This window comes from Dermacentor andersoni, chromosome 6, assembly GCF_023375885.2.
Source record: "Dermacentor andersoni chromosome 6, qqDerAnde1_hic_scaffold, whole genome shotgun sequence".
Classification (NCBI taxonomy): domain Eukaryota; kingdom Metazoa; phylum Arthropoda; class Arachnida; order Ixodida; family Ixodidae; genus Dermacentor; species Dermacentor andersoni.
The window spans coordinates 36,955,619-36,980,315 of NC_092819.1; the positions used below are offsets into that span (position 1 = coordinate 36,955,619).

Consider the following 24,697-nt stretch of genomic DNA (forward strand, 5'->3'; position numbering starts at 1 on the left):
TCCACACTCTCGAAAAGTATCTCTTTTTAATCCCGTCGTATTCCCTAGGTGTTGTGACTTCGGGGTGGAGGACGAAAGACGGACACGTTCCTTAGACGAAGAAGAAACGAAAAACTTTATACAATATTTACAGATAGTGGATGATAGCGTACAGGTAGGGGCGCATCAGACCGACTGGGTGGCTGCAAGCGACTCTCTCTTCTCACAATGGGCCGGTTCTCCCTTAAATCCCTTCGGCGACCACTCGTCGGCAGGAACCAGGCGGGGCAGGGTGATAACCTCGCCCGCGTCGAATTCTTGATTCGTCGCGGAGATGGCTGGGAGCTTCTTGAAGTCGCCTCCCGTGTCGAATTCTTGATTCGTCACGGAGAAGTGGGAGCTCTCGTCGCCTCATGGTGGCCACGTGGTGCATGTAGTATGGCAGCTCCCGTCGCCTCGTGGTCGCCACGTGGTGCCCGTAGTATGGCACAACACTAGGCGACTCGACTAAGGAATCTGAAGACTGTCCAGCAGCAAATCACCATCGTCGACTCCGTTGCGATACCACGCCCATACTATCAATAACCCGCAATAACTCCGCCTCGAAGAAACTGGTTTGGAATTTGCGGAAGAAAGAAATCATCCGGCGACACCTGGTTCGTTCGTCGTGGCTCATCCCGTTCTCTGCTCAGTCTGGTGGGTGAGGCGCGGGCTGAGGTCCTTTCGTGGAATTCTGCAACAGCCGGTTTGCACGCTGTCTTTCATCTTCGCTCAGCCTGCAAGGTGAAGCGCGGGCTGAGGTCTTTTCGTGTGGTGATTTGACTCGTATAATTAACTGCGCTTATCCATTCGTAGTCGTGGTTCTCTCCCGTTCATCCTTTTCTCCGGTTTCTAGGTAATGGTCGGGTGAGCGCTTTTAGTCGTTGTCCATGCCGCGCTGACGTCAGGTTAGGAGGTGTGGTGGTTTGACAGGTGGAAAACGTTCAATTAACACCCTTGGTGGTGTTGAGACGTAACAAATCACATGCTGCACCGGTGGACTGTGCAAATTGTACAGGGAAGTCACAGGCCCCGTTTCGCTAGCCATTCAGCCCCTGCCGCATGAGATGCCTTTAGTGGTGACCACAGCATTGGAAGGCCACTATACTATAAGCAGCGGCCTCCCACGTGTGCTCTGCCTCAGGCCGCCACTCGAGCAGTGATGGCCTAGTAAACCGTAGCGATGACCTACTGGTGGATCATCCGCCTCGTACGCGGGAGGTACTGGCTTCAAATCCCGGCGCCGCCGGAAACGCACCGGTTTTTCTTATGGGTAGAGATTGTTGGGGACTCGGTGCTGACGCCCGTTATTGCCAATGGGTCGCAAGCCCCAAGGGTAGCGTTGGCCTGGCGGCCTGGGGCACTGGAAGCATCCGAAGGTCCCGGCAAAGCATGAGAAGACTGGTAACAGAACAACTTGTTTATTCTAACATAGCAAAAGAGCGGCCGGTCAGGTCGACCGAAGTGGAGAGACGGGAGAGCACGTAACTCAACAGTACAAATCGGAGCCTCTCTCCTGGCGTCCGGGGGCAGCTGCTCTTATACTCTCGGCGTCGCGGGCCAGAAGGAAGGTCACGGGATGAGCCCACGCGACGGCGGAGCATGAGCCCACGACGGCGCGCACGGTCGAGCCGAGAGACATGGTGAGCCGAGTGTAGTGACGCATCGCCAACCCGCCGACGGACAGACCTGCTGGCTCCTCCCTTGGGGAGCTCCGCTCCCCGGCTGCCGCGCTTTGACAAGCGTGGGCACACACACACACACGCACATACGAAGACACGTGGCACTGAAACACGCCTGGACACGCTTGGCGGGGAGGCGTTGCGGCGGCGTCGAACGGGCCAAAATGTCTGCCGCTTTGAGCGAAGCCCCGGCGTCCGTTGCATCCGCGCCGGCATTACCGCGCGTTGTAGGCGAAATGTAACAGACCGCCCCGCCGGGGGAAGGAGATCCCGATGGTCAGGGGACTGCATCCGCTGTCCGGAGGGATGTCGCTCGATGATGCTCATAACCGAAGTCGGGCGTCCTTTGGCGTTTCTTGAGCGCAGCGCACAGAGAAGGCCTCGTTCTCACGTTCAGGTGCACACAGGACACTGCAAAGTGACTTCGGGAGAGTTGACATTTTTGTTCTCGTTTCCGGCAAGCGTTAGAACTACGCCGAAAGTCAACCGCTCAGTCAGCAAGCACGGCACAACCCTCACTAAGCCCTGCCAGGCTCTTTCCCCTTTTATACTGCTGCCTAGTTCCTTACAGTAGTTTAGCAGCACTCAGAACGCGTCCACAAATCGGAAAATTGCACTAGAAAGCACATCATCACTTTGAAACACTACACGAAAGCAATAGGTTAAAAATCCTGCCTCAGGAAGAAAAACATCAGTAACAAGCAATTTTGAGGCTGATTCCCACGTTAGGGGCTTCGACTTAAGCCATCGGCGTTACCGTTGAGACTCCCCTTTTTGTAACGTACCTCAAAGGAATATTGTTGCAAAGCGAGGCTCCAGCGCAGGAGGCGGCCATTTTTGGGAGAGATGGTCTGCAGCCATTGGAGAGGGCAGTGATCCGTCTCAATGATAAACCTCGAGCCAGCTGGTAACATGACAATTTCTGAACGGCCCACACGATACACGCACACTCTTTCTCGGTGGCGCTATACGCCTGCTCACGACTCGTCAGCTTACGACTAGCATACAGGACGGGGTGTTCTACTTCTCCATTTTCCCGTTGGCACAGTACAACGCCCATGCCTCGCTCACTAGCATCACACTGAACAACGAACCCTTTTGTGTAGTCGGGCGATCGTAGCACAGGCTGGCTTGTTAGGGCGCTCTTTAGGGCGCTAAAAGCTCTTTCCTTTGTCTCGTCCCAGACGACTGTTTGCGGCTCTGTCTTTCTTAGAGCATCCGTTAGGGGAGCCGCGATATCAGAGTACCTGGGGATGTACCTCTGATAGTAGCCGGCGACACCTAAGAACGACCGAATATCGGTCTTCGTGCGCGGTTGCGGGAAGTCTCGCACAGCGGCCACCTTTATTTCAGAGGGGCGGCGACGACCCCGACCAATCACGTGTCCGAGGTAGACAACCTCGGCCTGTGCTAACTGGCACTTGGGAGCCTTGACTGTCAAGCCCGCATCGCGCAGGCGGGTTAGCACTGCCCGCAAGTGCGCCATATGCTCAGGCCAGGATGCGGAGAATATCGCTACGTCGTCTAGATACGGTAAAGCGAATTCTTGCTGTCCCCGCAACACTTTATCCATGAGGCTTGAAAAGCAGTATGGCGCGTTCTTCAAACCAAAACTCAAAACTTTAGGACGGAATGTCCCCATTGGTGAAATGAACGCCGCATACCTACTAGCCTCTTCTGTAAGTGGAACCTGCCAATAACCCCTGACAAGATCTAGGGTGGAAATAAACTGAGCGCTACTCACTCTCTCAAGGCGCTCCTCGATGTTAGGGATCGGATAAATTTGATCCTTAGTGATGGAATTAAGCCTGCGGTAGTCGACGCAAGGACGAGGTTCCTTGCCCGGTACCTCAACTAAAATCAAAGGGGAGGTATAATCACTCTCACCTGCTTCAATAACACCGAGCTGTAGCATTTTCTTTACCTCAGCCTCCATAATATCGCTCTGGCGGGGTGACACCCGGTACGCCTTGGATCGTACTGGCTCTGGGGAGGTAAGTTCTATGTCATGAGTAAGGACAGAAGTCCTACCAGGCCTCTCAGAGAACAGACCTTGAAACTCTTGTAAGAGCTGGTGTAGTTCGGTTTTCTGCTCAGGCGACAGCGATGCTTTACTTATTAAGTCACTAATGACTTGATCGGTGTCTTTCCTGTTCGTCACTGAGCCTAGTCCCGGAAGCTCGACCGGAAGCTCTTCGGGCACGTTTACCATCATGCACACCACTGCTTCCCGTTGCTTATAGGGTTTGAGCAGATTACAGTGGTAAACTTGCTGTGCTTTCCGCTTTCCTGGCAGACTCACCACGTAGTTAACGTCCGACAGTTTTTGAACAATCCGTGCTGGGCCCTCCCACTGCACGTCGAGTTTGTTCTTTAGCGATGTGCGCAATATCATGACCTCATCGCCCACCTCAAAACGACGGGCCCTGGCTGTCCGATCATAATAAACCTTGGCCCTCTGCTGGGCCTCTGCCATTGCTTCACCTGACAACTCCTGTGCCCTTCTTAAGCGTTCGAGGAGCTTAAGCACGTACTCTACCACGACTGGGTCGTCGCCCCTGCCTTCCCATGATTCTCGAAGCATGCGAAGCGGAGATCGCAGCGAGCGACCGTACACCAGCTCAGCTGGCGAAAACCCCGTAGCCGCATGCGGCGCGGTCCTTAATGCAAACATCACTCCAGGCAGACACAGCTCCCAGTCAGTTTGATGTTCAAAACACAATGCTCTCAACACGCGCTTCATGACGGAGTGGAGCTTCTCAACGGAATTCGACTGGGGGTGGTGCACTGAGCTGTGTAACAGCCTTACCCCGCACCTTTCGAGAAAGGCTGTCGTCAAAGCGCTAGTAAACACTGTACCCTGATCTGACTGGATTTCTGCAGGAAAACCAACTCGCGCAAATATGGACAGTAGTGCATTGACTATCTCAACTGAGCTGAGTTCTTTAAGCGGCACTGCTTCAGGGAACTTTGTCGCTGGGCAGATCACAGTCAAAATGTGTCGGTACCCCGTGGCTGTTACCGGCAGAGGTCCCACTGTATCAATAACGAGCCGTCTAAAAGGCTCCGTAATGATAGGTACCAACTTCAACGGCGCCCTCGATTTGTCCCCTGGCTTGCCCACCCGCTGACAGGTGTCGCATGTCTTCACAAAGTGGTCTGCGTCCCGAAAACACCCTGGCCAATAGTACTCTTGCAAGAGACGGTCCTTAGTTTTCTTAACTCCTAGGTGTCCGGACCACGAACCCCCATGCGACAAGCGCAACAGATCCTGACGATAGCATTGAGGCACGATCAGCTGATCGAACTCCACTCCCCTGCGGTCTAGATACTTCCGGTACAGGACCCCACCTCTTTCCACAAAGCGAGCATTTTTCTTGGCGATACCTTCCTTGACAATGCAGCGTATGTTTTCTAGGCTGCCATCCTTCTTTTGCTCGGCTATCAAAGCCGACCGGCTGACTTTTAGCAACCTGTTAAGTCCGTCTGACGTAGGCGCGATGAGCAAATCTGGAGACAGCTCTTCTAACTTTCCCGTGTCGGGTTTTTCCTCTCCAGTATCTGGTGCCTTTAACGCTACAGGCTCAATTTTATTCAGTTCGGGCGTGCTCTGAATACCAGCTTGCTGCGCCTCTGACCCTTTCTCATCGTTCAACAACGTCGGCCCCGCAACTACCGCCTTTGCAGCGAGCTCCCGAACCTTCGATCTGGTTAAGGCCTGAACGCTAGCCTCACCAAACAAAAGCCCCTTCTCGCGCAGGAGGTGATCGGACCTGTTCGAAAATAGGTACGGGTACTGGGGGGGCAGCATAGATGACACTGCGGCCTCCGTCTCAAGTGCTCCGAAAGGTCCTTCAATAAGCACTTTTGCTACCGGCAGACACACGCTATGAGCTTCCACTGCTTGCTTGATCCATGCGCACTCGCCCGTGAACATATCGGGTTCTACGTAAGAGGGGTGAACTACATCCATTGTAGCTGCGGAATCGCGAAGCACTCGGCACTCTTTCCCGTTCACGAGGAGGTCTCGCATGTAAGGCTCGAGAAGCTTCATGTTCTCGTCAGTGCTGCCTAATGACAAAAACACGACTTTTGGTTTTGTTTCTGGGTACTGCGCCGAAAAGTGTCCCGGCTTCTGGCACGTATAACACACGCGCACTTGCCTCATCTCGAACCGCTTTCTGCGTTCGGCTTCGGCTGCCGCCGTCTCCTCACGTTCGGTCGGACACTGCGCCGAAAAGTGACCCGGCTTCTGGCACGTATAACACACGCGCGCTCGCCTCGTCTCGAACCGCTTTCTCATGGGCGTGAACTTCGGCCTCTCAAACTTGGAGCCAAATTCACCCTTTTGACCGTCCTTAGCTCCACGAGCCCGACGCGTCACAAACTCCTCGGCTAGCTCAGCGGCTCGAGCCACCGTACTAACGTCTGGCCTATCCAAGACCCAGTACCGCACGTTCTCAGGTAACCGACTATAAAACTGTTCTAGCCCGAAACACTGCAGAACTTTCTCGTGGTCACCAAACGCTTTCTCTTCTTTGAGCCACTCCTGCATGTTTGACATAAGCCTGTACGCAAACTCTGTATATGACTCACTTTTGCCTTTCTCATTTTCCCGAAACTTCCGACGGAACGCCTCCGCTGACAGCCGGTACTTTTTTAGCAGACTCGATTTCACTTTGTCGAAATCCTCTGCCTCCTCTCTCTCCAAGCGAGCGACTACGTCGGCCGCCTCGCCGGGTAGCAAAGTGAGCAAGCGCTGTGGCCACGTTTCCCGAGAGAACCCCTGCTTCTCGCACGTTCGCTCAAAGTTAACCAGGAACAAACCAATGTCCTCTCCAAGCTTAAACGGCCGCATCAGGTCAGTCATTTTGAACAATACTCGTTCTCCTGCACCGTGTGCCTGACTTCCATTACGAGCGCGTTCCATCTCTAACTCGAGACGCTTCATTTCCAAAGCGTGTTCGCGCTCTTCTTTTTCTTTCGGTTCTTTAAGTTCACGCTCCTGTCTCTCTTTCTGTTCTTTAAGTTCGCGCTCCTGTCTTTTTGCCGTCTCCCTCTCCTCAATGGTCTCAAGGCATTCCGACAGCTCGTCATCCTCAGCTTCTAACTCAAGAATAGCCCTTAGCAGTTCTGGTTTTCTGAGTTTGTCTGAGACATCCAGACCCAACTCTCTTGCAAGCTCCAGCAATTTCGGTTTGCGCAACGACTTCAAATCCATGGCTGCTCTGAATGCTGCTTTCTCTACTGCCTACTATTGTCTTGCCGCAAACTAGCCCGGCAGCAACGACAACCACAATTACCAGCTCTGTTTCTGACACTAACAAAAGCCTGGCAAAACTCAGAAGAAGAAAGTCCCGCACTCACCAAACCTCGCAGCCAAGAATTCCGCGCAGTCGTTCCGCTGCAGGCAACCAGTCATCACACAGGGCTCGTTGCACTGCTCCCGGATGGTCGTTGTGCTGCTCAGCATACATTCAACCGCATCTCTTCGCTGCTGGCCTCCGTTGTCGCGATCTCACCGCTGGCAACCAGCTGTTGGGGACTCGGTGCTGACGCCCGTTATTGCAAATGGGTCGCAAGCCCCAAGGGTAGCGTTGGCCTGGCGGCCTGGGGCACTGGAAGCATCCGAAGGTCCCGGCAAAGCAAGAGAAGACTGGTAACAGAACAACTTGTTTATTCTAACATAGCAAAAGAGCGGCCGGTCAGGTCGACCGAAGTGGAGAGACGGGAGAGCACGTAACTCAACAGTACAAATCGGAGCCTCTCTCCTGGCGTCCGGGGGCAGCTGCTCTTATACTCTCGGCGTCGCGGGCCAGAAGGAAGGTCACGGGATGAGCCCACGCGACGGCGGAGCATGAGCCCACGACGGCGCGCACGGTCGAGCCGAGAGACATGGTGAGCCGAGTGTAGTGACGCATCGCCAACCCGCCGACGGACAGACCTGCTGGCTCCTCCCTTGGGGAGCTCCGCTCCCCGGCTGCCGCGCTTTGACAAGCGTGGGCACACACACACACACGCACATACGAAGACACGTGGCACTGAAACACGCCTGGACACGCTTGGCGGGGAGGCGTTGCGGCGGCGTCGAACGGGCCAAAATGTCTGCCGCTTTGAGCGAAGCCCCGGCGTCCGTTGCATCCGCGCCGGCATTACCGCGCGTTGTAGGCGAAACGTAACAAGATTGACCCCGGCCTGGTGCTCGGCTACTTGTGGGGGTTCGCATATCGAAAGGATGCCGAGAGAGATTATGTGCGTGGTCTCTGGGGGCGCCTTGTCCAACCACAGACGGCCTCGTTAAAGAGCATCCGCCGTGGCTGTGAGAGGCAGACTAGAGCTGCCGCCGGGTACCTACCGGTAAAGTAGGCACACGCGCGCTCCCGTCTATAGGTGTTCGGCAATTATGGGACATCAACACTTGGAAAAAGGTGTTTCTCCCCAACCTGAAGGCTTCCCCACCTAATAGGTGCATTGAGACTGCACATTTTTAGACTGCACTGCCTTCAGTATCGGTGCAAATGCCGAGTAACAGGCAGCGAGAAGTTTGACTTGCTTGCGAAGATATAGAGAGACAGAGAGGCTCTCCTCGATCGAGTACACCGCAGAGACCATGGACCCCTGGACTGAGGGACCGAACCACCGCCCGAAGCCCCTAACATAAATAAAGTTTATACTACTACTACATTCTGGATCGGCCCACATTTATTGTTTAGATAGATAGCCACAAAGAAAGCTGGTTCGACAATCCCAAGAATGCTATTCGCATTTTGAAAAAAAGAAAAATCGTCAGAACCCATCTGGCGGTGATTGTCGACGGTAATGCGTTAGCATTGAATCAATATAGCGACACAAGGTATTGCGACCACCGAAACGAGTTATGCATGAGGCCTGTACTGCAGTGGGACTTCTCTTTCGCGCTACCCTATGAACACTAGGCGCTGTTTAGCGCCGCCGCCGCCGCGAAGCCATAGGGTGGCATCCGAAATGCATGGCGCGCCGGTGCGTGCGACCACTGGGGAACGTGTTATGCAGTAACCGTCCTCTCCTGTCTGGACACGTTATGCCATCTAGTGGTGTTGCCGAGAAGTCCGCGCGTGGCCTCCGAGATGAGAAGCGTGGCGCGCCGATGCCTGCGGACGTTGAGAATTTTTCATTCGCTTGCCGCACACACAGTGGCACATACTCAGTGACCAAAGTTAGCGAGAGGTTCATTGAATAGCCGACCTATGCAGTGCATTCATGGCGCAGCTCGCTAAAGCGTTGGCGTGAAAGGCGTTCATTGATAAAGCGGCACATACAGAGTTCATTAGTGGCACAGACTGCTAAAGCGCAGGGTTGCTTTTCTTGAGGAGTTCTTGTGGCGTGGGCTCGATTCCGCTCAGTACCGGAGAAATTTGCGGGATCTTTTTCGTCATTGTAGAGCGGCACATTCCCAGTGGCACCTGCCCAGATGCCCAAGTCGTCGTCAACGACGTTCATTGAAAAGCGGCGCACACCTACTGGCACTTGCCCGGTGACCCAAGTTGGCATTAATATGCTTATTGAAGAGCAGCACAGACCGAGTGGCGCATACCCGGTGCTCCAAGTCGGCGTCAAAGAGTTTCACACTTGCCATTTTAACTCGACAACTTTTGTCGGTTCGTGTGACTTCTTGGCAGTGCCGACACGCTGATGCAAATCGCAAATGCCCTTCTCCTGCCGACTGAGAGCATCCTTTAGCTCGTCATAGGTGTAAGACAAATGCTGAACGCATTTTCGATGTTCTGTACTGCATCCTGTAGGCTCATTAGCTTGTCTTTGTGGTACAGAAATGTTCAAAGGTCAAGCCTGGAAGGCCATGTGTCTGTAGACGTGGCCTTCCAGGCTTGACTACAGTGGCGGCTGTTGGCGCTGGACGAAAACGTATCTTGCGCGGTGTTCCTTCGGTGGCCGGTTCCTGCAACAGGCACAGCATGCGTTTAGACTACGGTGCGTTGATCTGTGTCACGGCTACTGTTGCCGCCCGCGAAGATAAGCATTCATACCTTACCATTTTTGTCTCTGATTGCGCGTTAAAGTTGCTCCTGCTATTATTGCATATCCTCAGCCTTTGACAGCGATGGCAATCCCCTAGGGGATTGCCCTGTGGTCAGTTCCTGTGGAAGTTCCTGTCACCAGTGTTCGTCGCCACGCCTGTAGAGTCGAGCTTGCGCTCTATTAATGCCACTTCAGGTAAGCACGCAGTTTATTTAGAGCGCAGCTCTTATGCCCAGACCACACGTACGCTTGCGGAAGCGCGCAAGCTCGCGCCCGCGTGCCTACGCATGCGCAGACAGTGCGGCACTGCTCACGCGTCTACACGCGGCGCGATCTCTGCGAACAGCTCCTCTCTGTTATCTACGTTTTCGTGGCCTGTGTTCACCGCAAAAACTGTAGAGGCGAGCTCACGCTGAAGTTATTAAACGATGTAGGCTTTGGTTGCGGTTGGTACCGTTTGTTAGACTCATTTCGAGGCGTTGCGTCGTGGGGGTGGGCGGGCCAGAGCTGCATCGTTCGTTGGCTTGTTCATACTCTTCCTCCTCCTCACGCACGGCCGATGCAGCCTCAGGTGGCCTCAGGTACGCACATACAGAACTTTTCACGCTCGTTTTGACAAGCTGTTCCTGCCTTCATTGCGGATGCGTTGACCTCAGCGACTGTATTCAGACCTGTACACTGTGTTCTTCTAGAAATCCTAGCATTGGTGTAGCCAGGGTTCATCGGAGCGCCCGTGCAGACGACGATGGGCTGACCACTGCTGCCTCAGGTAAGGATTTAACTTTTGTTGCGACAGCAACTATATGGACACTCCGGCCGATGTCTGCCGTCGCAGTGATGTTCCGTGTAAAGTACAAGGGTGATAACACCATTGCAATGCGTCGTGTGCTGTATGTGCCAGTGAAAGCACGCGAAGGAAGAAAGCGGAGAGCAAGCACGCCGTCTTCCGTCACGCGAAAAGCCGTTGGGGGTGGGTGGGAGGGGGGTTGGAGGTCGGGGCGTGTGGCGTTGCGCTCCGGCAGCAACTGCGGAAAACGGAAAGTGGGGCGGCGGCGCGGGAGGGAGTGGGGGTGGCTTCGACTGCGTCAACATGCGCGTACTTAGCACGGCCGCGCGCGGTCGCACGCGCCCTATCTCGAAAGGGATCTGCAGACTCATACCTTTGTGCACGCTGTGTTCTCGCCGCTCTCGGGTTGAAGCGATAGACCGCACGAAGGTCACTTCGCTCGCTGCTGCCGCGCATGCTCGCACCGGCGAGTGTCCGCGCTCATCGAGTGGCTTGAGTGTGATGTGTGCTTGTGCGCGCTGACACCGTGTTGTTAATTCATTTAGTATGCGAATGTTTCCAAGTTTATATGGCCCATAAAATTATTATCCTTACTTTGTATAGCTGCCTACTAATTAGTTATCGCAATCGATGTTTCGCCTTTCGGGCGAAACTGCGACTTTTTTAAAATTCGAAACATTCTAAATCTCTGGATACACACAGTATAGGATGCTTTCGGCAAAGCCACACGATCTGGATAGGCGACCGCGATCATTGCCCGCCGTGGTTGCCTATAGTGGCTGTGGTGTTGGGCTGCTAAGCACGAAATTGCGGGATTGAATCCCGGCCACGGTGACCGCATTTCGACGGGGGCGAAATGCGAAAACACCCGTGGTACTTAGATTCAGGTGCACGTTAAAGAACCTCAGGTGTCCCAAATTATTCAGGAGTCTCCCGCTACGGCGTGCCTCACCATCAGATCATGGTTCTGGCCCGAAAACCCCGTAATTTTATTACCTAATTTTAACTGCGATCATTACAGAAAATCTTATGAAAAGAAAGAAACGACAAAATTGCGACACATTGCTGCACGCGCAGATTCTTGAGGATTCAGGAATATATAACAAAGATTTAGGTATATTCCACGTGCTGTGAGAATCGGTTTCCAAGCTTTCATTTGAATTTGTAAAGAATGCTGTTCCTGCTTAGCAAGTAGAGATCACACGACCGAGTTGGGCACATTTTCACTGTACGCGCGTCGCTCAACATAAGCTTGAGGCGCTCGATAATGCCCATACCACACGTGACGACGACGGCACAACATACAAATGCGTGACGACAATGATGCCGATGGTACGACGACGGCGGCGTGGCGATGGGATTCATGTTCTTCATGCTGCTCTGGAAGCATTTATTTTATTGCGACGTAACTTGACCTCAAGACATAATGTTTGGCGTGTATTGTATGTGTACCGTAGGGCATGCGTTGCGTATGAATTGAAAACAGTGTTTTGGGGCATCTATTGTCATGTACCCAGCGATCACAGCTGGTTGCGGCACTGTAGCGGAGACCAGCTTGCAGTAGGAGACGGAAGCCTTCCGCCTACAAGATTGGACACATGCTAAGCAGTAGGCATGTGCTCCTCTCAATGGAAAGGGACAGTTTGGACATGTTGGCATTGCACGTATGCGCTTGTTTCAGCGTTTGCTTGCGTCTTCGTGTTTCTATGGATATTATGTCAGTGTTCGCGATGCGTTGTGCTTGGAATGTGGCACTCAAAAGGGATCTCACTTGCACGTGCCCATGAACACGTATGTTACTTGAACTCCTGGGAACATTTATTCTCTTTAAACGCTTGCTTTATTTTACGTGAAGCTCAGGAATGATGTCAAAGTATCTTTCTTTATGATCGTGGCTTCTATTATGATCTAGTTTTGAGCATAATTATCATTTCAGAGAAGAGTCGCTGACGCCACGTGCTGGCACTAACACATTCTTGAATAATAATAATAATAATAATAATAATAATAATAATAATAATAATAATAATAATAATAATAATAATAATAATAATAATAATAATAATAATAATAATAAAGGTGGGATAATATATATACAGGAGGTTGGTTGGGAGAATCGGGAATGCGGTATCGGAAAAGTTGTAGTGCGTCCCTTTCTTTTTTTTTCTTTGTTTGAATAAAGGAAATCCGAGATCGTTTAGCGTACAGAATCGTGTTAAGCTGATGTGCGTTACGCCGAACAAGGCCACGTCTATGCATCACGCCACCTGCATGAGTGATCGACACGGGCGCTGCTGGACTCTTCCACGTGACGCTCAAGTTGGCACTTCACAAGCACGGACCCCACAATTTTATGCCTCTCCTTCCGTGATTGCTTCATTTTTTTTTTCTGTTCTTCTTTTACGAATTCTAACGGTTCCGTTCTTTACGTCGTTCAATCCCGGCTCCTTGTCACATAATGTTCTTCAGGTTTTCCCGTCGCCTTCCTACAGGCTGTCTCTGGCGTGACAGTCACAGCGCTTCCGATTTCAGCATTCACACCAGATCCCTTTTCTTTTTTTCTTTTTCTTTAACGGAAGCACCATAGAAAGAGGTCGTAAGAAACTGATCGCCTTCCGCGATGCATCGCAACGACTATCTTTTGAATTCTAATATATATAGTAATAATAACAAAAAGTGAGCTAAAGGGAAAAGAGCTAGGGGATTCGTTCTCTTTATTGACCTAGCCAGACACTCGACATGATTAATAGATTGCTGGAAAAGAAGAGCACTGGTGCGTTTGAAAAAAAAAAAAAAGGAAAGAAAGAAACAGTAGAAACAGAAAGCGGTGTGGAATAAGGGGGACCCCAAGACACAAGGAGACGGGGCCAAGTCCAGTTCGAGCTCCGTGCTATAGCCGACCGTTTCTCGGGCACTGGGCGCGGTTAAATTGTCGGCGACTCTGGGGGACGCTCCGCGAGCGCTCGCGAGGGCGTAGCAAATATAAATGGCTTCTGCGATCGCTTCAGAGTGGCCTGGTGAACGAAGTGCGAGCAGCGAAGTTGCGCTTGCGTGGCAGCGGGGCAAAGGATGGTGCGCGCTGGTGATGCATTGTGGCCGATGTGCGGCGCGACAGGTCGTTTAATGCTTTTCGACCAAGCGTGGCCGACCTTCTTTTTTCTTTTACCTTTGTGTCGTTGCCTTTCCCGGCTGTCCGGCCTTCAATTATTCGTGGCACCACCACGCGCTGTGCATATTTAAGAATCAGTGGAATATGCGGAACGGTGCGGAACGGACGGAGAGCTTAAAAGGTTAGGCTCGTTTAAGGCGTCCGACTGTGCGCGATAATTACGCAACGCCTCTTTCGCAAGAGAAACGTCATTAATCAGTCTTGATTAACGTGGATTCGCGCAAGAAGCTGCTTCGGTGTCTTATTTTTTATGTTTTTTATCACGCGTCGCTTGAGTGAATATTAAATTGTCTGCTTAAATATTCAAGAATCGTACCGCGGCGCCTTGAAGTATTACAAAAAGCAAAGAAAGAAGAAAAAGAAAATGTTCTGTTATTCGAGACCCAGATACCGCGAAGGCTAATGCGTTATCAGTCCAATATAAGTTCTTTTACCCTAACTTGTACATGCTGTGTTGTGCAATGCGCGTATTTGAACTGTATGTAAACTCTGTGCGAGTGCTTTACCTTTCTGCCTCCCCACCCCCTGTTGTTTGAAATCGATATTTCTGTTCTTTACTCCTTTCTGTCTGCGAACCTAAGACATAGTTAAAAAAGTAAAGTAGCTGGTGTCGTCCATGTTCACATCTTGTACACAACAACGGAGCTAGGCATGATCAAAGAGGGGAAAAATAAATAAAAAACAATATACACGATTTTTGTGTTTTCGAATGGATACAGTTCTATGAGGGAAGCTATGTAGTTTATACATTGAAGATGATATGCGGCAGCGGACTTAGAAGAAATAGCAGAAAAGACTGGATGGCGAGACAGGCGCCACTAACAACTTAACTTTCTGATGGCAGTGCTACAATACATATGTACTGCCCATACAGTGCAAGCGCACCATACCAGTGCTCAAGCTTCCCATCGTGACGTCACATTGAAAACACTTCTTAACTGCCGCATGCCAGAAGGAATACAAATATATTCGGGAATATCAGAAAATTGTTTTAATATGATATCGTGTAAAATATGATGTTTAATTTGATATAAGCTTGAGCACTGGCATGGGTGCGCTTGTGTTGCAAGCAGTATCTGTGTCTTGCGCCGCCTTCTTCAGAAAATATAGTAGTTAGTGACTCCTCTCCTGTCGTCCAGTCATTTGTGCCGTCTTCTTCTGTGTCATTCTTTCTTCGAAGGTAGACTCCTGCCAAGTAGGCGAACGACGCTATACCCAAAAATTAGGTTGCGAAGGCTCCGTGTCGGGGTTGCATAATATAGGTCGGCTGTGCAGCGTCTTCCGGTCACGACGATAGCTTGGCCCATGTGGTTCTTTGAGCCCTTTCTTCGCAACATCTCTATCGTACAAATGTGAATGTGACGCACGCGCTGTGGATTTTGTGCCCGATGTTACGTTTCGCCTCCGACGTGCGGTATAGCCGGCGCGGATGCAACGGACGCCGGGGCTTCGTTCAAAGCGGCGGACATTTTGGCCCGTTCAGCGCTGCCGCAACGCCTCCTGCCATGCGCGTCCAGGCATGTTTCAATGCCACGTGTCTTCGTGTGTGCGTGTGTGTGTGTGTGCATGTTGGTGCCCACGCTTGTCAAAGCGCGGCAGCCGGGGAGAGGAGCTCCCCAACGGTGAAGCGAGGAGGTCTGACCGGCGCCGGCCTGGCGGATACGTCACTTCTTGTCACAACGTGTCCGGGCGCCACCGTCACGTGCGCCTCATCCGAGCCGTTCCTTCTTGCCCTCGACTCTGAGAGTATAAAAGCAGCTGCCCCCGGACGCCAAGAGAGGCGCTTCGATTTCTTCCGTCGAGTAACGTGGTCTCCCGTCTCTCCACTTCGGTCGACCTGACAGGCCGCTCTTTTGCGATGCTATAATAAACAAGTTGTTCTGTTAGCAGTCGACTCATCCTTTGCCAGGACCTTCGGATGCTTCCAGCTGTGCCCCAGGCCGCCAGGCCAACGCTACCCTTGGGGCTTGCGACCCAGATGCAACACCGACTTCATCGAGCCCGCCTTCGCCACCTCCGTTCGACAGGCCTTCGATCGCCTTGTACACCCTCTCAACCTCGCGCGATTCGCAGACCTTTTCTACAGTTCTCTATCAGACTTCCTGCACGAAACGAATCTGTTTGCATACTAGTTTGCGCTGGTTATCCTTGTATTATGTGTAAAGGCAGGCTTTCGAAAAAAAAGTAAGTCACGAATTGAGACGTGTTCCAATGATAGACCGCACAATATACAGCACATCTCACAATAAGCTCACCAGGCCTCAAGCCCTCACGTTCAGAATGCTTTAAACAAACACGTACCCCACGCACAACAGACTACATCACTACATGACTGACCTATACAAAACATCATATTGCGAAAATTGCCATAGCACACTAGACGTACATCACTTGCTCTGGCCGTGTGGTCGGACCCACGCAAACAAGGATCAAGACTCCGCCAGGCTACAAGAAGCATTACGCAGCACGGACCTGGCGGAGCAGCTCTGGGCCGTCCAGCGAGCCCACGATGCGGCCAGGGAGTTACAACTCCCGGTCCCAACGTGGGAGTAGCCCGCTCTATGGGACCTTGCGTCCCGTAGCTCGCAGGACCTTTCATAAAAGTTATTCAATCCAATCCAATCCAATTATATTTTTTTTTCTCTTGCTATGCTACATATTCTATAGATTATGATGCAGAAAATCGAAGGGCATGGTTAGTCTGAATTTCAATGCTGAAATTTATACTGATGGTCGTGCTATAGCGGCGTATGATGCCTACGCCAACTTCGGAAAAGTGAATAGGCGACAATTTGTGCTGATATTCGATATATTGCCCGTATTTTACACGCAAGTGCTGATGATTCCGTGCTTATGGAGAAGCGTCATGCAACTAAAGTTCACGGTCCCTCCTCACAAAAGTCATTATAGAGATGCTGTTATGTTTCTACTGGCTTTATGCTGCCTTCAGTATAATGTCTGTTGAGATGCAATTGAAAACCGTGCATTACTTCTGTAAGGAAAAGGGCGTTCCGCAGCTCGAGACACTATATTGACGATGCCTATGGCGACTCGGAAAGGTGTACTCTTGTACAACAAGTGATTATAGTGCCATAGTCACTACGCAAGACGAGAGCTTCTCCCAGCTGTATCGCGTTTTTGGTTTGATCCAGGGGCGGCGTGCTACTTGGCCCGTCCTCTTTTGAAGAGTACTGATAATGCTCATCACGTGCTTCTGAATTCAGCGATCTTCTTTGGTCTCTAAACCAAATAGTCCATCACGTTTTACTAAGCTTTTCCGGGGTCTTGAGAAGGGTGGTGAAATATAAAATGAGACTGAGTTTAGCCAGAGTTGCTCTGTTGTATCGGCTGGGTAGTGATGCCATCGAACAACATCTGACGTCTGTCGAGGTTGCCGCTAGGCCTCACCAGGAGGCTCACGTTCTCCATCCACGACTCTGCGAGATGCGTTCAGGGTGCGCCCGTGCATGCGAAATCGTGTCTGCGGTTCGTGCTGGAGTGGTTTTACTCAACCGTGGCCTCTTGTATCGCTCTGTGTAGAACAGTGAACACACGGCCGTGTCGTGCACTTTACGCTCAATACTTTTACGTTCTCTCTATGTACGCCTCCTTCGCGCTGATAATGCTGCCCGCCTCCGGAAGAATTCTCCCAACAGCTCGACCGAGAGAGTGGTGCGTGGTGGCTCCAGTGAAGCATTAACGTGATTGGCTTTCTTCTCTTTGACTTGGGAACGTTCAATCGCGGTAAGTGTCGTGGCGTTGCCCCGGCTTTCCTATGGCGCGGAGCTACCTGTGTCCATGCAAAGTGTCGTGACGTGAATATTGTATGCAGGGCTGAGATTTTGCCGCGTAGCCCTTTCGCGAGATTGCCGCGCGGAGCACGTGCATACTACTCTGCCGTGCGCGCGCGGGAGACAGGACACTATAGAAGGCTCCGCATGCTGCAGTCTCGTCTTTCTTCGTATACTTCTCAGAAAATCTGACCCGGTACGTACTATAAAAGTTCCCGTTTTTTGCTTGAGTTTCGTGTCTTTATACACGGTTGGTTTATACTACTTCTCAAGAACGCAGTGGACCCTGTCTTTAGGAGTCAGTGCACAGACCAAGGTGCCCTTCTTAGACGACACTGGCTTGAAGTGTAATGAAGCAGACGCGCCCCTACAGCTGTGTTTACCGTGGCACATTGAACAATGAGAAGAAGACGAAGTCCCGTGCCGTGATTGCGCCAAAGTGCGTGTTGCTTGCTGACACTGCGAGTGCCTTTCATGAGTTATCGTCTTTGATAATAAACCTCCTTGTATATGGTAGAGGATGCTGAGTATCGATCCCAGTATACCTCCCAGTATATTGCATTTCTGCTCGTGTTTTGTGGTAGGGGCGCATTTTTCTTCCAAGCGCTATATACTTCAAGATATAGATAGGTGTGTTGGCATCAGTCTTTACATTTGATAAGGTATAAGTTATCTCCTATAAGTCATCTCTGTCCAGGGCTTTCCCCCCAAGATTTGAGTAAGCGAAGTTTTTTTGCAAGGAACTCGGCCATGACAGGGCATTCGCAGGTGTTTCGCTAATCGAGCTGCAGCCGTTTGCGGAAAAAATACTTTGCCTTAGTACGTTCGCAAATTTTCTATGACAGCTGTTTCGAGCCACCGCGAAGGGTCAATGGCTGTTGTACTCAGCCGTTGGGGAATGAGGTCTCGGGTTTGACTCCCGACCCGAGTTTACGTACGAGGAACGCAGAAAAAGAAAGCTCCTTGTACTAATATTTGTAGTTCTCCGTGATATTTGGAACCTCGTAACTCAAGTGCGTATGTAAAGCAGTTTATCGCGGCCGTGGCGTAGATTGCGCAACAAGTTGCAAAATCCATGGGCTCTCGATCTTCAGTTCGCGTCTCATTCCGGCATGATAGCACCCATCGCTTCTCCATCCGAAATAAATATCTCTGTTACTCTGAATACAGATACTTGATAAGGAAGAATGGATTTCAATTGCGGGCTTCGGAGTAAACCAATCGCAAGGAGAATATGTTAACGAACATGATATATTGCGCTGATTACATGAAAATGTGCAACAGTTAACACGCGCTCTGTGGCGACGTCTCGACAGAGAGGCGAACGCAGGGTTAAAATAGCTGCACAGGGAAAAATAAAATTCCTACCAGACGATGCACTACATCGCACCAATTTCTCCCTTTCTCTCTCTTTTAAAATTCTTGACAGCAATGAACCTTCGATAGCAACATCTTCCGACTAGCGCAAGAAAAAAAAGAAGTCTGCATGTCGCGTAAGAGAATGCATCCTAAATCTTCAAGTCCTGTGCAAAAATAAATTTAAAAAGAGTGAGCTCCTTTATCCGTGTTTCTGAAAGCCTAGAGAGGGCGCGATTGATTTGCCAAGCACGATTACTTTTTATTTTCCTCTTCATTAGCTCTACCGCGTGCTTGCTCCAACGTCATCGTTAGATAATTGCGCAAGGCGCATTGCCTTTTGACCCAGCTAGACTTCAAGAACGCGGGTCCTTACCAGCTCGGCCGAGCCTGTGCCTTCAATCTGAGCCAATATTTGAACCTATAATTACGCCCTTGGGAGCCCGGCAAACACACGCGTCGCGACCTCGCTTCATTCATTCATTGCTCTATATATTGCGCTGCGAGTAACTTCCAATCGTGTTTGGCGGACGAAAATCGTGTTTGACGTGTGACGAAAATCGGGATTGTGTACACGTGCGCGCGACCCGCGCACACACGTGTAAACGAGGTTACGAAATTTTACCTCGAACCAGGGTTTCGATCGTTATTAGGTTCGGAGTACTTTTCAGCACTCGAGAACAGCAGTTCAACGAACGGGCCACGCAGTTGGCGACGCTGCTGCGATTACGCGCGCGCTGCTCGAGGTATTTACCGCGAACCAAACAAGGCGAAGCTGCTGTCGCAGAAGAGGGGGGAAGAGATACACACGCACGGAGAGGGACAGACGAGACAAGCGCCAATCGAGCGTCCTTCACGGCGTATGTGTGTCACTTTGGGCCTCTCTCCTACAATATCCATGTTTCACCAACTAGCACAGCGAGAAATACTCGGAACAAGGCAGAGATTCACAGGCAAACGGAGTTGGTGTGATCGACAGCGGCCGAACAAAGGCGCAGTGCCCTTTTCAGGAGGCAATTTGTAGCCTACGTCTTTGTGTGTGCGTGCGTACATGAAAGTGAGTGAGTGAGTGAGTGAGTGAGTGAGTGAGCGTGTGTTATGAGCAGCTGGGCGTTTCTTTTTATGCAGAACAAAGAACGATTTTCTTTTTAATAAAGAGACAGTCATATCTTGATCCCTGCCATTTTTGCGTGTAGGCTACATGGCTTCAGGCGGACATTATCAGCAAGAAAAATTTGAAACGAGTTTCGCTAATTAACCAAATTAGGCTAATTACATTTTTAATGACTGACTTTAAGACAGCTGCTGTATTTGCGAAATTGAAGCCGAGTTGTGGCAGAGTGAAGTCGGCTTTGCAGAAATATTAAGACAATTAAAATCGTAGAAACAATTAAAACGAATAAGACGAATTTCTGAGCACGTCATCATTATGATCATCATCACCTAGCGACTCTTCGCTAAAACACACGATTCGTATGGCTAAATAATAAATTACGTTGCCTGAATCAAGACAACAAATTCGCATATAGGCTGCCGAAAAAAAAAAGAACAGAATCCGAGGACACGTAAGCACTTCTTATGAGTTGCGAATGCGAAAGCATTAATGTCCAATTGAACACCGTTGAGCGGTTCTTCGAGTTATGAACTGCTCGCGTGCAAGCGAGCGCGTTGACACGCTTGGCCAACGCCCCCTGGATAGCACAAGTCCATTGCACTTCCCTCCACTGCTACATAATCAAACGGGGACGCTCCCGAGTAAGCCGCGGTAATCGTGACGTCACAGCTTTCGTCACGCCCGGCTTAGCAATGAAAATTCCGGTCCAAGTACCGTGATGTGATGAAGCAGAGTAAAGCAGAGTGCACAGGCCCGCCATCTAGGAGGCGCTGGCTAAGTCCAGTGCGCAAGACATTCGGCTTCTGAGCGTGAAGTAGGTTCGAAACTCGCTGTCATTTTATGCATTAATTTCCTTATAGCCGTTACCGAGGCGACGCTAAAACGCAGGCGAGAGCTTGCGCGAACAAGGAACTCGCGGATAACACAGGCCTTCGAGAGCTAGGGTGACGTGGCGTCGCAGCGATTCCCTCTCCCCTCACGCAACACCTGGCGCGCCAGCACGGCAGCAGGTGTGCCCTTTCGCCCCCTCTGCTCCGTTGAGGCGCGCACGGGACGTGGCGTCGCAGCCAATGGGAATTAGATGCCGTTTCGCTGTTGCAGACGCCGGCCATTTCGCTCGGTGGGCCATTTGATGCTTTCGCATAAAAGCGAGCCATCGAGCCATTCTTATTGAATGACTGAAAACTACTGAGGGAATGTCATCTGCCCCTTGCGTTTGTTCGGGAACTGGTGCAACAATTCGAAACAGTCTTCCTTCCGTCGCTCTCTCTCCTTTCAGATTCCAACAAGCGTTGTTATTGAAATATTCGAAAGAAACGAATATTCAGCAGTTTCGAACAGCGCATTCTCAAATCGAACAACTGAATTAAAATTAGGTTCTGGGGCTTTATGTGCCAAACTACGACATGATTGTGAGGCAGGGCGTAGAGGGAGACTCCGAATTAATTTCGACCACCTGAAGTTCAACCACCGATGCACGGTACACGGGTGTTCTTTGCATTTCACCTCCATCGAAATACGGCCCTGCGGCCAGGATTCGAACCCGCGCCCTCGGGCTTAGCAGGGCAACGCCCCTATGCCACCACTGCGGCCGGATATGAAACAAATAGCAGTTAAAAATCGACTATTTGATTCGCGCTTGAAGTTTCTAATATGCATACACCCCTACTTTTTGCTATTAGCAATTTTTCGTGGAATGTGTCAGGCAGATATCCAAGAACGTATTGCTTAAGGTCCATCTATTTCGTCAATATCAGAATAAAAAAAACGTAACCCGTAGTGAGAACAACCAAAAGTAACAAAGCCCCTATACGCCTCGCCGACCCCCGCTGCCCTCAGTCTTCCCACGCCACCTAGACTGGCCCATTATAAACCGACCCTGCATTTCGAGTACATTTATAGTTGCTAGTGATGCCTGGAGCTGTAGAAGCTCTTACGCCTTGAAGCAAATATGGAAGGGCGTGCCCACGAACAAAGGAAGTTGTCAGTAAAGCCGCGACGTGTAGAGACATCGACACGGTTGTCGAACACTGCCGCACAACGTTGCCTGCACGCACTTACAGCGCTAGCGGATAGTTTATACATCGGGGATTGCCGATACACCAACAATTCAACGTCCCTACCTACACGCCACATTGATCTAGTCAGGTCGGCTCAAAAAAAAAAAAAAAAAAGGACTGCGGCTTTACTGCGCAAACCTTCAATGGATTCCGCTTTCTGTGCGGTCTAAAAGATGGGCTGAATTGCCACGGTGATTGCAGGAGTAACTGAAACACGTAATTTGGAGGTAGCTTGTTGTCTTTTTGTTCCAGCCGTTTTCATTTCCAATCGCGGTACGTCCGCGCATCGTCGAACGAAAAGTCGACCGAGTTCACCAAACAAAAGTTTGTGTCGAGGCGGCTCCATTGTCGACGCACGTTTAAAATTCAGAGCGCGGGCGCATTACCTGCCTGGACAAGGCTATGCACAGAGAAAGCTGCGTACTGACTGCAGCTTGGCGTTCGTTACTGACTGGGCTTCTCTGCGTAGTAATCATTTCTGCGTCCAAAGCAGCTGGCTTTCACGCCCGAGGCGTCGGTATATAACATCACCGAAAGGTCAAAGAATGGTGATGAGGTCACTCGAAGCGCGCACAAACACACTTGCACACTGGCGTTGTCTGTGTCTGTCGCTCCTGCTACATGTCGCTACGACCACAACTGCGCAGGCGTTGCAGCTGATGCGGTAGACATGCGCGGTTAGATGAAGTTGCTGTTTTTGAAATAGAAGTGTTGATAATTGTGTAGAAAGTTGCTGTATGCATTAATGACAGAGCTGGTGATGAAACTGCGGTAGCACCGTGAGCTGCGCATGATAATTGTATTCTCAGGTGTGGAAATACTTTCTGATTGTTCCATTATTATTAAGAAAAAAAAAAATCAGTAAAGGGACGTCGCCTCGCAGCTTTCATTCTTGCTTTCACCGCGGTATTCATGCACCGTATGATGGATCCGGGTACGTTATGAAAGCACATGCGTACAAATTTCAGTGAACTTCGTTGTAGACCTTCATTATGCGTATATACTAAAAAAAAATTGCCTGCTTCAAAGCCGGCGAACTCGACAGGCGACGTATAAAGAACGACACGCTCGCGTGGTCATGAAAAGAAAAGTCGAAGGAGCGGATAAATGACAGCGGCTCGAGGAAAGTGAGCGGTACTATACATGTCGTGTTGAGAACCGCCCGCGCACTCCAAGAAGTTATTCCAACGTTGACAGCTCGCTGGCTATGTGGCCGGTGACAGCCCCGACTGCTCTTTTATCGATTTAAAGTCTCGAGTGTGCCTTTTTCTAGCCAGCGTTTTTCTTTCCTCTCACGTGTGTTTGGCTTTATCTTTCTTTCCCTGGCTCTGCGGTTGCACGACGCGGCATCCGCGTCCGTTCTGCACGAGTCGATTCCATCGAGCGGTGTTCAATACTCGCTCTTTCCCCCCTGTCCGTTCCACACTATTATAGCTTCAGCGCTGGGAGAGCCTGGAAAACTTGGGGGAAGCAGCCGCAACTACTTCCCACATCGCCCGCCTTCACGTGTTCACAAGTTCGAAGCGCCGGTGCCGTTCCGTTCACTTTCGTCGCTGACTGCCGCTTGTCCGAGACCCTGCTTCTGACACCAGCACTGCGAGTCATTTTTCTTTTATCGGCTCCTCCCCTCGCATAAGAAATGGGCGCAGAAACACGGCAGACGCTGCCTTGGTTTCGTATAGCCACGGACATCCGCAGCCCCTTGTTACGCCCGTGCGAGATGGTTCCATTCAATCGTTCCCCAAAGTTCTCCTTTTTTTTTCTGTTTTGTTTTTTCAACTGTCTGCATGTGGACGCTGTCACGTTCCTGGTATACGTCCGCTTTGGCGTCGATGCATCGTCGACAACTTGGCGCCTTCCGCACACCGATTTTCCCGTGTCAAACAGCATTCGATCCTTTGCCGGCTTTTGCTACGCGTATATGTCTTGAGACTAAACGTTATTTCTTGCAAATGACTCCTACCCATCCTTCCTGGTTTTCTTCTTAATATAAGGTTCAGTGCGTGCGTGCGCGCGCGCGCGCTTGTGTGTATGTGGGGGGTGGGGGTGGGGTGGCGCGTGTGTGTGTCACGAGTTCGTTCATCTTCCACTTCGTCACTTAACCATCGTGCATTATCTGGCCAATTAAGCTACGTAGTTCAGCAGTGAATTGCCTGGATTTATAGATCAGAAAGATAACGAACGAGGCTTCAGTCCTGGAATTTACGAATAGTGGCCTCCGACTCTATTGGCCGATGTGAAAGTTTCGCACTATGGAAGAAACTGGGGATGTAACACCTGTTGCTGAGTTTTAACATACGAGTCTCGCAAGTCTTCAAGCGCCTTTTTTGTGACCCTTTATTCCGCTTCTAAGCTACTACAAAGAAGAAAGTAATATCTTTTGGCTGCAGTGCCCGTTTCCAGTCACTTCGCGGATAGTTCATCTTCACTCTTTCAAGTAGACGGATGTCCGGATTCTTTCCTACTCTTCCCAAGAGCTATTTCCTCGATGACTGTACGACCTCAGAGCATTAAATTTTTTTTTCTAGCTTCTTTGCGTTGACAGCTGAAAGTGGCTTTCGCGAAAATCGCTAAAGGATGGCCTCCGGGGTCTCACTGTCATCAGCAGCGGAGGTTTAAGGTCGTCTTCGGAGCTCAGTGTCTGACTCGAACGCTTCTTTTCTAGCGCAATTTTTCCAGTTACATCTTTCGTGGAGATTGAGGT

At 50.8% G+C, this 24,697-nt stretch overlaps 1 long non-coding RNA gene across 2 annotated transcripts in view; it reads left to right on the forward strand.

The window, feature by feature from the left end:
* Positions 1 to 10,033: 10,033 nt before the first annotated feature.
* LOC129382317 (uncharacterized) overlaps positions 10,034 to 24,697 on the forward strand; it is a 228,867-nt gene continuing 214,203 nt past the window's right edge. For both annotated transcript variants that reach the window (XR_011895144.1, XR_011895145.1), the window contains exons 1-2: positions 10,034 to 10,297; positions 10,409 to 10,485. This is a non-coding gene — a long non-coding RNA (uncharacterized lncRNA). The remainder of the gene's footprint in view (positions 10,298 to 10,408; positions 10,486 to 24,697) is intronic.